Source organism: Bufo bufo, chromosome 2 (genome assembly GCF_905171765.1).
Source record: "Bufo bufo chromosome 2, aBufBuf1.1, whole genome shotgun sequence".
NCBI lineage: Eukaryota > Metazoa > Chordata > Amphibia > Anura > Bufonidae > Bufo > Bufo bufo.
In genome coordinates, this window is record NC_053390.1 from 28,773,429 (window position 1) to 28,787,716 (window position 14,288).

The 14,288-nt window shown below is 44.7% G+C and overlaps 1 protein-coding gene and 1 long non-coding RNA gene across 2 annotated transcripts in view; both read right to left on the minus strand.

Annotated features, from left to right (window-relative positions):
- LOC120990673 (zinc finger protein 585A-like) overlaps positions 1-14,288 on the minus strand; it is a 1,368,789-nt gene that overhangs the window by 997,396 nt on the left and 357,105 nt on the right. The window lies entirely within an intron of this gene.
- LOC120991255 lies at positions 8,972-9,953 on the minus strand. The gene is made up of 3 exons (XR_005776589.1): positions 9,866-9,953; positions 9,364-9,488; positions 8,972-9,049 (listed from the first exon to the last, which is right to left on the minus strand). It is a non-coding gene; the product is annotated as an uncharacterized LOC120991255 (long non-coding RNA).

The following is a 14,288-nucleotide window of genomic DNA, read 5'->3' on the forward strand; positions in this document are numbered from 1 at the left end:
TATATCTTCCTATACATAATATATACAACCTAAAATTATTTTATTTATTTTTCATTTTTGCTAGTTTTATTATTCCCCACACCCAGGCATTTGGTGTTATATTTACACAGCATACTGAAATGTTTGGGGGGGGGGGGATTACAAAATGTGTTAAAAACAAAACAAAAAAAAAAGCATATGATGTGTATGCAATATTCAACAGAAGCCAGATGACAGGGCGATCTACTGGCCAGTACTTATCTGGGAAAAACACTCATTGATAAAAACAAACATACTGCATTCAGATAGAAATATCGGATTGCTGCAAAACTCAGCATGCAGTTACAGTGCTGCCCATAATTATTCATACCCCTGGCAAATTTTGACTTAAAATTGTATTCAACCAGCAAGTTTGCTCAAATGTAAATAAAAGCTGCGAAATGTTATTTTTTTCCACAATAATGCCTCTTGTACATCATCTTATTATCTTTTGGGAGACACCTATGTCATTTCCCATGAAAAAATTACTTGCTGGTTGAATAAAAGTAACTTTAAGTAAAAATTTGCCAGGGGTATTTATAATTATTAGGCACTGGGTCTTTCCACAAGAGGGCATAAACTGCTCCCCCCTGCTGCCATATGAAAAGGCCTTAAGGGGCCACTTTTGAGCAGCGTACCTTTTGGTGAGAGATTGTTAAATATGAGACATGCCTCTATGATGCACTCAAAGACATTTTCCCCAGCTGTCAGACCTTGAGAAGGGGCACAACAATGGACTGAAAAAAGCAGGATGGTCATTTTGACGAACTGCCCATCATCTAGGCTGTTCTGACCTAGCTGTTAGGAGGTGTTGGGAGCGGTGGTTACACGAGGACACAAACACTTGGAAAACAGCCTCCAGACAGCCCAAATAGACCACCAGTAGAGAGGATCATCCACTGACATGCATGAGCAGCTCCCACAGTTTTGTTATCCATCATCTAGACACAGGTGGCCCTTTCATTACACCCCGGTCTCTGTATGGACCATTTCTAGGCACTTAGCAGAAGGAAACTTTCACTGTGCCCATTACGTGTCCTGCCATTCACAGCCACCCACCGTTGCCTTCTTTTGCAGGGGTGTCATGAAAGAAAAACCTGGATTGCTGCAGACTGCAATCGTATTGTCTTTAAGTTCTGTTTGGGATCTGATGACAGTCTGGTTTGATTATGGAGACCTCATGGTGAGCACTTCATTCCTTACTTTGCTGTAGAGCGAAGTATTGTCTTCCCTAACAGCTGGTGTGATGATCGGGGGAGCCATCTCATATGACCCCAGTAGTGATATGAGGGAAATTACCTGCCTAGAGATATGTACAGGACATCCTGCTGCCACATGTGCTCCTCTCATGGCAAGGCTTCCACCTGGCATTTTTCATCAGGATAATGCACTCAAGGGTTTCCTAGGAAAGTCTCCACATAGATTACAACACTTCATTGGCTGCCCGGTCACTAGATTTATCACCACACCAGCATTTATGGGACCAGAAGGAATGCCAGCTTCACCAACCTACAAGTGTGCTGGATCTACAGGTCCAGCTGTAACATTAGAGGGTAAATGTGCCACACGATACCATACAGAATCTGTATGCCTCAATGCCCAACTGTATCTCATCTTCTATCTAGGCTAAAGGGGGCCAGACAGGGTCCTAGAGCCTCCTTTTAATTGTACAGCCTTCCCCAAGAAACGTATCAATTTTAAAACTGTGATCACTCACATATATCATCATTCCATTCTACAACTCCTTCTTGCTGAATTGTTTTTTTGTCAATAAGTGTACAAAATACTAATAATTCCCCAGTATGTCTCCATTCATGTTCTGTGGGTAAAAAAGCAGGCGGGAGAAGAAATATGAAACACATATATGAGCATCACTTGGTCACTGAATTAATGTTCCCATTATTCAGGGATTAATCAACAGATGTGACATCACAAGCGATTCCTAACACCTATATAGCCCTCAGCTCCAGTATCTAGATAGGTTTACCATTAAACCGCAGGAATGTAAATATGGGGTTAATTATCACAATTCGCTGACCAAAATGACACGATCAGATAAATCAGTGATATAGTCATCATGCCACCAATATCACTGTCTCCGCACAGGAGGGTTAAAGAGGACCTTTCATCGATTATGACAATGTGAACTAACTATACAGACATGGAGAGCGGCGCCCGGGGATCTCACTGCACTTACTATTATCCCCGGGCGCCGCTCCGTTCTCCCGCTATGCCCTCCGGTATCTTCGGTCACAAAGTTATGGTAGGCGGAGTCTGCCCTTGTTCTGCTGTAGCGCTGGCCAATCGCATTGCAGAGCTCACAGCCTGGGAGAAAATAACCTCCCAGGCTGTGAGCTCTGCGCTGCGATTGGTCAGCGCTACAGCAGAACAAGGGGAGACTCCGCCTACTATAACTTACTGAGTGAAGATACCGGAGGGCATAGCGGCAGAACGCAGCGGCGCCCGGGGATAATAGTAAGTGCAGTGAGATCCCCGGGCGCCGCTCTCCATGTCTGTATACTTAGTTTACATTGTCATAATCGGTGAAAGGTCCTCTTTAAGCCTCATGCAGACAGCCGTGGAACGCGGTCCGTGAGATACCGGACTGGCATTGCAGGAGCGCATGGTGTCATTGGTTGCTATGAAGCCGGGCGCTCCTGCAATGCCATTCCGGTATCTCACGGACTGTGTTCCACAGATGTCTGCATTAATGCTTAAGTCTGTAGGAGCAATGAAGGTCACAGCGCTAGGAGAAAATATATGGGCCAAAAAGACAATGTCTGTCAGTATGGTGATGATGTCGTGGAGCAAATAGAAGATGAAATATTAATATGTCCACATACGTTATGTGGTATGAAAATCACAATGTCGCATTGTGACACTGCATCTTTTGTCAAATAGTCACAATGTAACAAGCTATATGCCATGACACTTGGATGTGTGGTTGCAGGTCATATGCGACTTTGCCATCATAGAACACAATACAAGTCAGGTGCCAGTGCAACTTGACTGACATTTTGGCAATTCAGCAAATTTTTGGCCGATTTGTCAAGTTGCAGACACATTGTGCAACTTTTCTTGCTGTTGTGGAACACGTTACTATGTAGCCCCAGTTATTTACCCGTCTATGAATAACTAGGGTTAACATTTCTTTTTGCTCTTATAATATTTCCTATATTCCAAAAAAAAATAAGGTTTCTTCTGAGCCGATGAGTTTTGGAATTTGTTTTCCTTATAAAACATTTTCAATATATAAAACATCAAAACAGCTTCTCTCCTGTGTGACATGTCTGATGATCCTTTAGTTTGATATTAGTAGTAAAACATTCCCCACATTCTGGACATGAATATGGCTTCTCTCCTGTGTGAGTTCTCCAATGTGTAACAAAATTAGATTTCTCTGTAAAACGTTTCCCACATTCTGGACATGAATAAGGTTTCTCTCCTGTGTGAATTCTCCAATGTGCAACAAGAGTTGATTTATCTGTAAAACGTTTCCCACATTCTGAACATAAAAATGGTTTTTCTCCTGTGTGACGTCTCTCATGTCTAAGAAGAGTTGATTTATCTGTAAAACAGTTCCCACATTCTGAACATGAATATGGTTTCTCTCCTGTGTGACTTCTCTCATGTTTAACAAGTTTTGATTTCTCTATAAACCATTTACCACATTCTGAGCAGGAGTATGGCTTCTCTTCTTTGTGAATTTTCCCATGTCTAACAAGACTTGATTTTAATGTAAAGCAATTCCCACATTCTGAACAGGAATATGGCTTCTCCCCTGTGTGACCTTTCTGATGTATAACAAGAAGTGATTTCCTAAGAAAGCATTTCTCACATTCTGAACAGGAGTAAAGCTTCTCTTCTGTGTGACTTCTCTCATGTTTAACAAGTTTTGATTTCTCTATAAACCATTTACCACATTCTGAGCAGGAGTATGGCTTCTCTTCTTTGTGAATTTTCTCATGTCTAACAAGACTTGATTTTAATGTAAAGCAATTCCCACATTCTGAACAGGAGTACGGCTTTTTAACTGGGAGAATTCTGTGTGTAGAATGTATTGATCTTTTACTGAACTCTTTACCACACTGAAATCTTTTATCCCCTTGAGGTTCCTCATGATTAGGGAGATTATAAGATAAATCTGTTCTGTGAAGTCCTGGATGTACATTAAGGGTAATGAGAGTTTCTCCTGAAGAATGCTGCATGGTATCCTCATCTTCCGCTTTAAAATTTAGTGATAATATAACGTTTCCATTACAATTTTTACTGGGATTTTCTGTGAAGATAAAAATTGGAATTGAAAAAACTAAGGAGTAGACAAATCTGTAACATTCCTATTAGGCTAAAAACGGATCCAGCGGGAACTACAGGTACCAGTCATCCACCTTGAATCCACTCTTGATTTTGGTTACAAAAAACTGATTCCTCTTGGTTAGTATTTATTATTTGATTTGTGTTGGCACACCTTTGGCGGGCTGCTTTACTAATATTATTTATATTTAAAGGTACTATAGGCACTTGCACTTTATATTAGTAGCTGCTAATTAACTTTCAGTGGAGTTTTGTGCTATTTATATTACCAATGTATCCAATTGGTTATTCCAACCTTGATTGTTCCCTGCTTAAGCTGTTGCTTCCATGTATGTCATACACCACCGCGTATTATTATTTTAATTGGATGTTAATTGATTTTAATCATTGAATAAAGTTATATTATATTTACAATAAAGTGACACATGTCAGATTTTGAAATCAGGGCTGCATCCTTTGGGTTGAAATAAGATTTGTCCTTAATGGGTTAACAGCAGAATTTTGAGGTACAGGTCATTTATTGTTTAGGCTTTTTTCATTTTTGAGGGGGAAAACAGCTGAAATTCTTCATTTGTTTTTTTAAGTTTTTTTTTTACAGTAAGTACACCATATTCTTCTTTCTTTTTTCTTCTTTTTCTTTCTCCCTTTGTCTATTTTGATATACTTGATTTGATATTTTATTATCAGTGTTTGATACCAATTGTCCCCTGATGAACCTTAATTATCATAAGGGGAAACGCGTTGGAACTTTGAACCAAGTATTGTGTATCAAATTAATGGGATTTTCAATCATGTATCGTGTATTAGATTTAAGTTAGGGCTATTTTAAGGACAGGTTAGCCAAGGTACGTGGACAGAGTACCCCTACCATCCAGGTGTATCTCTGGGCTGAGCAGATCTTTGTAGGGTTAAACAGGGACAGACATTAGGTATATAGACATGTTGTCCTAAATGTGTTTCCCTATTTAGTGGCTGACTGTCCAGGTCATCATAGTTCCTTCTGTTGTTGCATTACGTATACATTAGTCCTATTTGGGACTTGTTTTATTGTTAAAGAACCTTGTATTAAAAGTTAAGTTTTAGATGGTTGCTTTCAGTGATAGTGTTTTTTGTCATAGCAACTATCCTTGAGATATTTTTTTTTTTCAGTGATTTTTTTTTTTTTTTAGTACACCATATTTATTTTATTCTGCAGCACAGTACAAATTTGGAGATGTCATATATGTAGAATATTTTGCATGTTTTTGTACTTTTGCACAATACCAAAATTTTATGGGAAAAATAGTAAGTCATTTTGGTGCTTTTGCATTCCAATGACCATAACTTTTTTCTTCCCATTGATGTACCTCTAGGTGGGTTTGATTTTTGGTCTGCTCTTATAAAGGGAGTTTAAAGAAATAACTGGCATGCTGTAAGGGGGCGGGGCAACAAAGAAGGGAAGTCACATGATCCTCAGACAAGATGTCTTCCCACAGCGTTGAAAGGTTGAATCTTTTTGTCAAGTGACCGCCGCTCAAAAAGGGGAGTCACAGCTCAAAGTGAAAGGGGAGGGTAAATAGTAAGTAAGAATCAGAAGAACCTGATCAGAGATCGCCGTCAGCTGGATAAGGGGAACACTCCATGATGTGATGGGGACATCTCCAATAAAAAAGCAGCGCAGCAGCCGGTTATCAGATTCTCCTCCTGCTCTGAAGGCACCAGGGGCAGAATCTGAAGTCACTTTCTTCATTCACGACTCCATACCTGTGGTGGCATCTCCTGGAATATCCTCCTCCACCTCACTCTTACACGGGGGATCGCCCATCATCTTCTCTTCTTCATCCTCCACTTTAATATCAGTCAGATCTTCCCCCTGATTTGTCATCTGTAACAATTCAGTACAATACAGCAGACAGGTGGGAAATATAACAGATCCACATAAGAGACCCCACAATCTATGACCCCTCTATGACTGCAGGACCCCCTTTAAAGATGTGTATAGGGCTCAGCTCCATCTACCTGAGGATTCTCCGGGACCTTCTCCTCTGGACAGTCCTGGGAATACAGAGGACGGGGACATCTCTCTGGTGGATTTCTCCTCCTGGATCCATCTGTGGAGACACAAGCACACAGTGACTGAATACATGGCCTCCTGTAGATCTGTCTATAGATTAGACACTTCTCTCAGCTCCTTCACTTCTAGGTTTAGTTATCAGGAGGAAATAACAATATTCTGCTCCTATAAGAGACTGGAGTTCCTCCATTACATGTCACTGCACACACGAGTATACACTGAACATGACTGGTCTTACCCTGTGATATAAGAGGCTGGTGCTCCTCCATTACATGTCACTGCACACACGTGTATACAGGGAGTGCAGAATTATTAGGCAAGTTGTATTTTTGAGGATTAATTTTATTATTGAACAACAACCATGTTCTCAATGAACCCAAAAAACTCATTAATATCAAAGCTGAATATTTTTGGAAGTAGTTTTTAGTTTGTTTTTAGTTTTAGCTATTTTAGGGGGATATCTGTGTGTGCAGGTGACTATTACTGTGCATAATTATTAGGCAACTTAACAAAAAACTAATATATACCCATTTCAATTATTTTTTTTTACCAGTGAAACCAATATAACATCTCAACATTCACAAATATACATTTCTGACATTCAAAAACAAAACAAAAACAAATCAGTGACCAATATAGCCACCTTTCTTTGCAAGGACACTCAAAAGCCTGCCATCCATGGATTCTGTCAGTGTTTTGATCTGTTCACCATCAACATTGCGTGCAGCAGCAACCACAGCCTCCCAGACACTGTTCAGAGAGGTGTACTGTTTTCCCTCCTTGTAAATCTCACATTTGATGATGGACCACAGGTTCTCAATGGGGTTCAGATCAGGTGAACAAGGAGGCCATGTCATTAGATTTTCTTCTTTTATACCCTTTCTTGCCAGCCACGCTGTGGAGTACTTGGACGCATGCAATGGAGCATTGTCCTACATGAAAATCATGTTTTTCTTGAAGGATGCAGACTTCTTCCTGTACCACTGCTTGAAGAAGGTGTCTTCCAGAAACTGGCAGTAGGACTGGGAGTTGAGCTTGACTCCATCCTCAACCCGAAAAGGCCCCACAAGCTCATCTTTGATGATACCAGCCCAAACCAGTACTCCACCTCCACCTTGCTGGCGTCTGAGTCGGACTGGAGCTCTCTGCCCTTTACCAATCCAGCCACGGGCCCATCCATCTGGCCCATCAAGACTCACTCTCATTTCATCAGTCCATAAAACCTTAGAAAAATCAGTCTTGAGATATTTCTTGGCCCAGTCTTGACATTTTAGCTTGTGTGTCTTGTTCAGTGGTGGTCGTCTTTCAGCCTTTCTTACCTTGGCCATGTCTCTGAGTATTGCACACCTTGTGCTTTTGGGCACTCCAGTGATGTTGCAGCTCTGAAATATGGCCAAACTGGTGGCAAGTGGCATCTTGGCAGCTGCACGCTTGACTTTTCTCAGTTCATGGGCAGTTATTTTGCGCCTTGGTTTTTCCACACGCTTCTTGCGACCCTGTTGACTATTTTGAATGAAACGCTTGATTGTTCGATGATCACGCTTCAGAAGCTTTGCAATTTTAAGAGTGCTGCATCCCTCTGCAAGATATCTCACTATTTTTGACTTTTCTGAGCCTGTCAAGTCCTTCTTTTGACCCATTTTGCCAAAGGAAAGGAAGTTGCCTAATAATTATGCACACCTGATATAGGGTGTTGATGTCATTAGACCACACCCCTTCTCATTACAGAGATGCACATCACCTAATATGCTTAATTGGTAGTAGGCTTTCGAGCCTATACAGCTTGGAGTAAGACAACATGCATAAAGAGGATGATGTGGTCAAAATACTCATTTGCCTAATAATTCTGCACACAGTGTACACTGCACATGACGGGTCTTACCTTGTGATATAAGAGGCTGGTGCTCCTCCATTAAATGTCACTGCACACACGTGTATACACTGCACATGACGGGTCTTACCTTGTGATATAAGAGGCTGGTGCTCCTCCATTACATGTCACTGCACACACGTGTATACACTGCACATGACGGCTCTTACCTTGTGATATAAGAGGCTGGTGCTCCTCCATTACATGTCACTGCACACACGTGTATACACTGCACATGACGGCTCTTACCTTGTGATATAAGAGGCTGGTGCTCCTCCATTACATGTCACTGCACACACGTGTATACACTGCACATGACGGCTCTTACCTTGTGATATAAGAGGCTGGTGCTCCTCCATTACATGTCACTGCACACACGTGTATACACTGCACATGACGGGTCTTACCTTGTGATATAAGAGGCTGGTGGTCCTCCATCATGGCCTCCTTGTACAGATCCTTGTGTCCTTCTATATACTCCCACTCCTCCATGGAGAAATAGACAGTGACATCCTGACACCTTATAGGAACCTGACAACACAATGACACCGTCATCACCCAGACCCCTCCAGTGCTGTTACTGGAGAATTTCCCAGCATTCCCAGCAGTGTCACCTCTCCAGTCAGCAGCTCCATCATCTTATGGGTGAGTTCTAGGATCTTCTGCTCATGTATCAGGGGGGGAGGGGGAGGCTCTGTGATGGGGTGAGGGGTCCTGCTCCGCCCTCCTGACTCCTGGAGATGGATGATGGGAGTCACACAGTCCCCCGATGTCTTCTTCACTATTGTGTACTCCTGTGGATGGAGAGAGACACTTAGGGAATAAACCCTTCAGAGGCCATGTGCTCTCCTCTGGCCCTTCCCTCCTGGTACAACGTGCCTACTTACCTTCTCATGGCTCCTACAACATGACTATTGGTCACTGGTCACATGACACATCACTCACCATACTGGGGGCTGATCTTCAGGTTCTCCATCACTTGGAAGGTCTGGAGGCCGTTCTCCAGGACCCTGGACTCTTCCTATCACTTCCTATGATGGATTCTCCTTCCCGATGTCTGACTTGTTATAGAATACAATAAAGAGGAGAGAAATCTAGAAAAGTTTACCTCTCCGCTCAGCAGGGAGATGATCTCCAAGGTGAGGTCTAATATTCTTCTGCTGATCTCCTTCCTGTCCATCCTTGGTGGCTCATTCAGGAGAAGGCTCGTATTGCTGGTTTTCTTCATGACTCCTCCAAAAACAGGAATAAAGGTTAATCAGTGAGTCCCATGTCCCCGATAATGAGGGCGAGAAAAAAGTACAACTCATCCCGCAAAACTCAGACCCTCATAAAGCTGCACTGACGGGAAAACCCTGAGCTCCGGGTGTATCTAAGCTCCTGGCAGTGCAGGGTGTATCTAAGCTTCTGGTAGTGAAGACCTCAATCACACGGAGCAGATTCTCTCATCCAGCACCGAATAATGACAACCCCCACTATCCCCACTACTACTCCCCCCATCATACTAAGCTGAGGAGCGGAGAAGGATTCCTTGTGTGTAATGGAGGAGAATCTCCAGAGGTGACATGTCTGAGCTCTCCACCACACTGTCTCCTCACAGCTCATCTTACCTGCAGGCTGGAGGAATGGCTGATACCAGAGAGAACAAGAGCCCTGACTACCAACCAGGAACTGCCCGGTATCTGCTGCAGGGCAAGACCGGGAAAACCTAAGATGACGTCACAACCATGTGCCCAATACAAGGGGGGGAGCTCAGGAATGGATAGGATAGGAATAGATGAAGGACCTGTGATGATGTCACAGTCATGTGATCAGTGTATAGGGCGGGGCTCAGTTGAGGAGAGAAGAGGTGGTGAAAGACCTGGAATTATGTCACTGTCATGTGATTAGTAGGTTGGGGGGCGCTCAGCAGTTGATCACATGATGGTGACGTCACCCCAGGTCCATCACCACCTCATCTTCTCCCACTGCAGAGCTCCGCCCCCTGCACGGATCACATGACGGTGACGTCACCGCAGGTCCTTCAGCTCTGGCAGTGCAGCAGATACTGGGCAGGTCCTGGTCGGTAGTCAGGGCTCTTGTTCTCTCTGGTATCAGCCATTCCTCCAGCCTGCAGGTAAGATGAGCTGTGAGGAGACAGTGTGGTGGAGAGCTCAGACATGTCACCTCTGGAGATTCTCCTCCATTACACACAAGGAATCCTTCTCCGCTCCTCAGATTAGTGTGATGGGGGGAGGAGTAGTGGGGGTTGTGGGGGTTGTCATCATTCAGTGCTGGAGGAGAGAATCCGCTCCGTGTGAATGAGGTTTTCAGCCGAAAGTTCTCATCCATGGGGGAAATCCATCATTTTCTACAGAAATGTCCCGTGTTCTCCAGGCTCCTTCCCCCCTCACAGGCCGGGCCCTGTAGTTACTATAGAGACCGGCCCCTCTCACCGAGTATGGGGACCGTGGCCTATTCCTGAGGGAGGACGCTTTAGGGGGATAACTCCCATCATCCATTCTCACCTCCTCATGATGCCTATTATATGGCGGATATGAAATGTGATGTAAGAGGTGATGCAGGAATTGATAATGATGACTTATCCTCAGGTCATTATCACATCGGTGGGGGTCCGAGTCCCAATTCAGCTGTTTCAGTGGCTGCTGTGCTCTCCGGAGCTGATCGGTGGGGGTCTCAGGTATCGGACCCCTGACGATCTGATATTAATTACCAGGTAACCCCTCTAAATCCACAGTAAATGTCTGATATCACATGACAATTGTAGACGCAGTCAGCAGCGGTGTGAGAGGAGCAGATGGGGGACAGGGAGCAGTGGAGGGTGGAGTAGTAGTGAGGATGGTGGGGGTTGTTATCATTCGGCTGGACAGGTCCTGTGGGGAATATTCCGGGGATTTGGTGCAGACACAGGAATGTATGGCAGCCAGGGGGCGCCCATCACAGCCCCAGTGCCCATCATCAGGGACCGCCTCCCCGGGTTTATTAGGGTCGTGGCTAGAAGGCATGTGCAGAGCAGACGTGTCACATACGTGTTCCATGTAGAAATGTCTGTTCTTTGCTCAGTGATGGGGACACTTTACAGAAGAGAAGTGCGGATCGGATTCCGCCAGAACAGAGCAGACGCCGCGCTTCTCCTGGGATGGCGGGAATCCGGTCAGGAGAATGATGTGGTCAGACAGCGATCTCTTGTTCCGAGCTCCTCTACAGATTCCTCGTCTCCTCAGATCCGGAGAGACCTCTCGCTGTCTGTCCACATTACTCCATGTCATTAGTGGGGTCCGGGGGGTCTTACTGGTGTCACTCTTCACCTCTCTGCTGGATCCAGGGACTGCAGCCTCCTGGGAATTGCTGTACAGGCGTCTGAGCCCCTCTTTATAAGGGAGAACTATGCACTATAGCAAGGCTGGCCAACCTGCGGCTCTCCAGCTGTTGCAAAACTACAACTCCCAGCATGCCCAGACAGCCTACAACTATCAGCCTACAGCAAGGCATGGTGGGAATTGTAGTTTTACAACAGCTGGAGAGACGCAGGTTGGCCAGCCCTGCACTATAGTATTGCTGTCTCCGCCTACTTCTGTTGCCCCGCCTTCTGTCAATTTGGACTCACCTACAACATGGGGTCACTTTTATTATTTCCCTTACGCCCATAACAGCACCCTTGAGAGACCGCCTCCATCCAGGACAGGAAACAGGAACTTTCGTGGAGAGCTCATAAGGAGGAGCATGGCCCCAAGACCACCAGTTCCTGTTTCCTGTCCTAGACAGAGACGGTTCGTGGAGAAAAGAAGAAGGTTAGGCTGCAGGGCCCCTGAGAATTATTTCGAAGTGGGGTTACCTGTTCCGGCGTAAGTCTCCTCTAGGAGCCGCCGGCCGGAGTCTGGTGCTTGCTGCTGGGGTCTGGCTTACGCCGCGCTGCTGCTACTCTGCAGTCCCGGCCGCACTGAGAGGTGCGTCCGACACGCCGGTCCCTCCTGACAGTGTTCAGGCGGGCCGGGGCCTCCTCCTCACCACCCTTCTCTGGGGAGACAAAATCTCGCGATCCAAGCGAGATCCGGTTCTCGGCGTCGAGACTTCCGGTATTTGGAACGCATGTAGTGTGCGTTCCGGAAGTAGGAAGTGCTTCTCCTACTTATGGCCGCAGATAGTTTCAGCAGGACCCGACCGAGGGAATCGGACCCACAGGAGGCGCACGGTCAGCAGCAGCCCAGCGAGCCTAGTAGGAAACCGGATTTTTGGGATCCTGAGAGTCACTCTATCCCACAGCAGCATGGAAGAGGAGAGTGCCCAACGCGCCGATCAGCAGGAGGGTCATGAGTGCAGACTGGTACTCCTGGTGGGGTAAGGGGGATCATTCCCCATCACTTGTTTTCTTTAGTCAGGCTAAATCTCCTTTCCCTCTTTTCTTTCTTGCTTTTTAGACTATAAAAGAGGGCCCTAGAAAGGCAATTTCAAAAACCAGAGGGAAGGAATGTGCCGTCTGTAAAAAGAAGCTTGCCCCCTCTTGGTCGAAAAAACTATGTCAACGTTGCATTGAGAAACTAGTGGAGGAGGAGTCCCCATCCCTTCTGCAGAGTATTAGGGAGATGGTGAAGACAGAGGTCTCGGATTCTTTGAAAGATTTCAAAAAGAGCTTCCCCTCTGTAGCCTCAAGCTCCCTTGGAACCAGATCAGGCACAGCTAATAAATCTGACTCGGATCCCTTAGAAGATAGTGATAGAGGAGAAATCCTAGATAGCCCAGACTCGTCCCAGGATGAAGAATCCACGGGAGGGCCACTTTTTTCCCCGGATGATATGGAAGCTTTATTAAAGGCGGTTCGTGCGACCATGAAGCTAGACGAATCCAAAGACCCAAAATCCGTTCAGGATATCATGTTTGGTGACCTCGGGCAGAAAAAATCTAGAGTTTTTCCCGTAAACGAGAATATAAAATTCTTGATACAGAAGGAATGGGAAAGACCCGATAAAAAATTTTTGGTCCCTAAAAATGTGAAAAGGAAGTATCCTTTTGATGAGGCAGACTCAGTAAATTGGGACAGGCCCCCTAAGTTGGATGCACCGGTTGCAAAAATCTCAAAAAAATCGGCTCTACCGTTTGAAGACTTGGGTACTCTTAAAGACCCTATGGATAAACGAGCAGAGGTTTACCTTAAAAAAGTTTGAGAGACCTCAGCTCAAGCGTTCAAACCAAATATTGCCGCCACATCCACTGCTAGGTCTCTGAAATTATGGCTAGAAGAATTAGAATCCCACATTCAGAATAAAACCCCGAGAGATCAATTGTTAGCCGTTTTTCCCACTCTACTTAAAGCAGTAGACTTTATTTCTGATGCCTCGGCAGATGCTTTAAAATTAAATGCTAGGTCAGCTGCTCTTTCTAATTCAGCCAGACGAGCTATTTGGCTAAAAGGATGGTCGGGAGACACTGGATCAAAAAATAAGCTTTGTGCAATTCCTTGTCAGGGCGATTATCTTTTTGGGTCCGTCTTGGACGACCTTTTGGATAAAGCTTCGGACAATAAAAAAGGATTCCCTGTCTCCAGACCCCTGAAAAAACAAAGTTTTTTTCGCAAAAACAAGAAGGATTTTTTTTAGGGGCCAGAGGAAAGACTTCAGAGCAGACAACAAGAATAGGAAAAGTAAGGGTTTCCTCTTCAGTTCCCAATCCTCCTCAACCTCTAAACCATCACAGCAATGACGGTTTCTCTCCCGTGGGTGGCAGACTTTCTCTCTTCCCTCACGCTTGGGAAAAAATCTCCTCAAGCCCCTGGATTTTAAGCGTGATAAGAGAAGGGTTTTGTCTAGAGTTTGTCTCTCACCCACCGGACAGATTCAAAATTACAAATTTTCGAGAAAATTCGGGCAAAAATCTAGCTTTACAACAGGAGATTGCATCCTTACTTCAAAAAAATGTTCTAATTCCGGTGCCAGAGGCGGAGAGAGGCAGTGGCTTCTACTCTTCCCTTTTTCTGGTTCCCAAACCAGATGGAACATTCAGAACCATCATAAATCTAAAAGATCTAAATCAGTATCT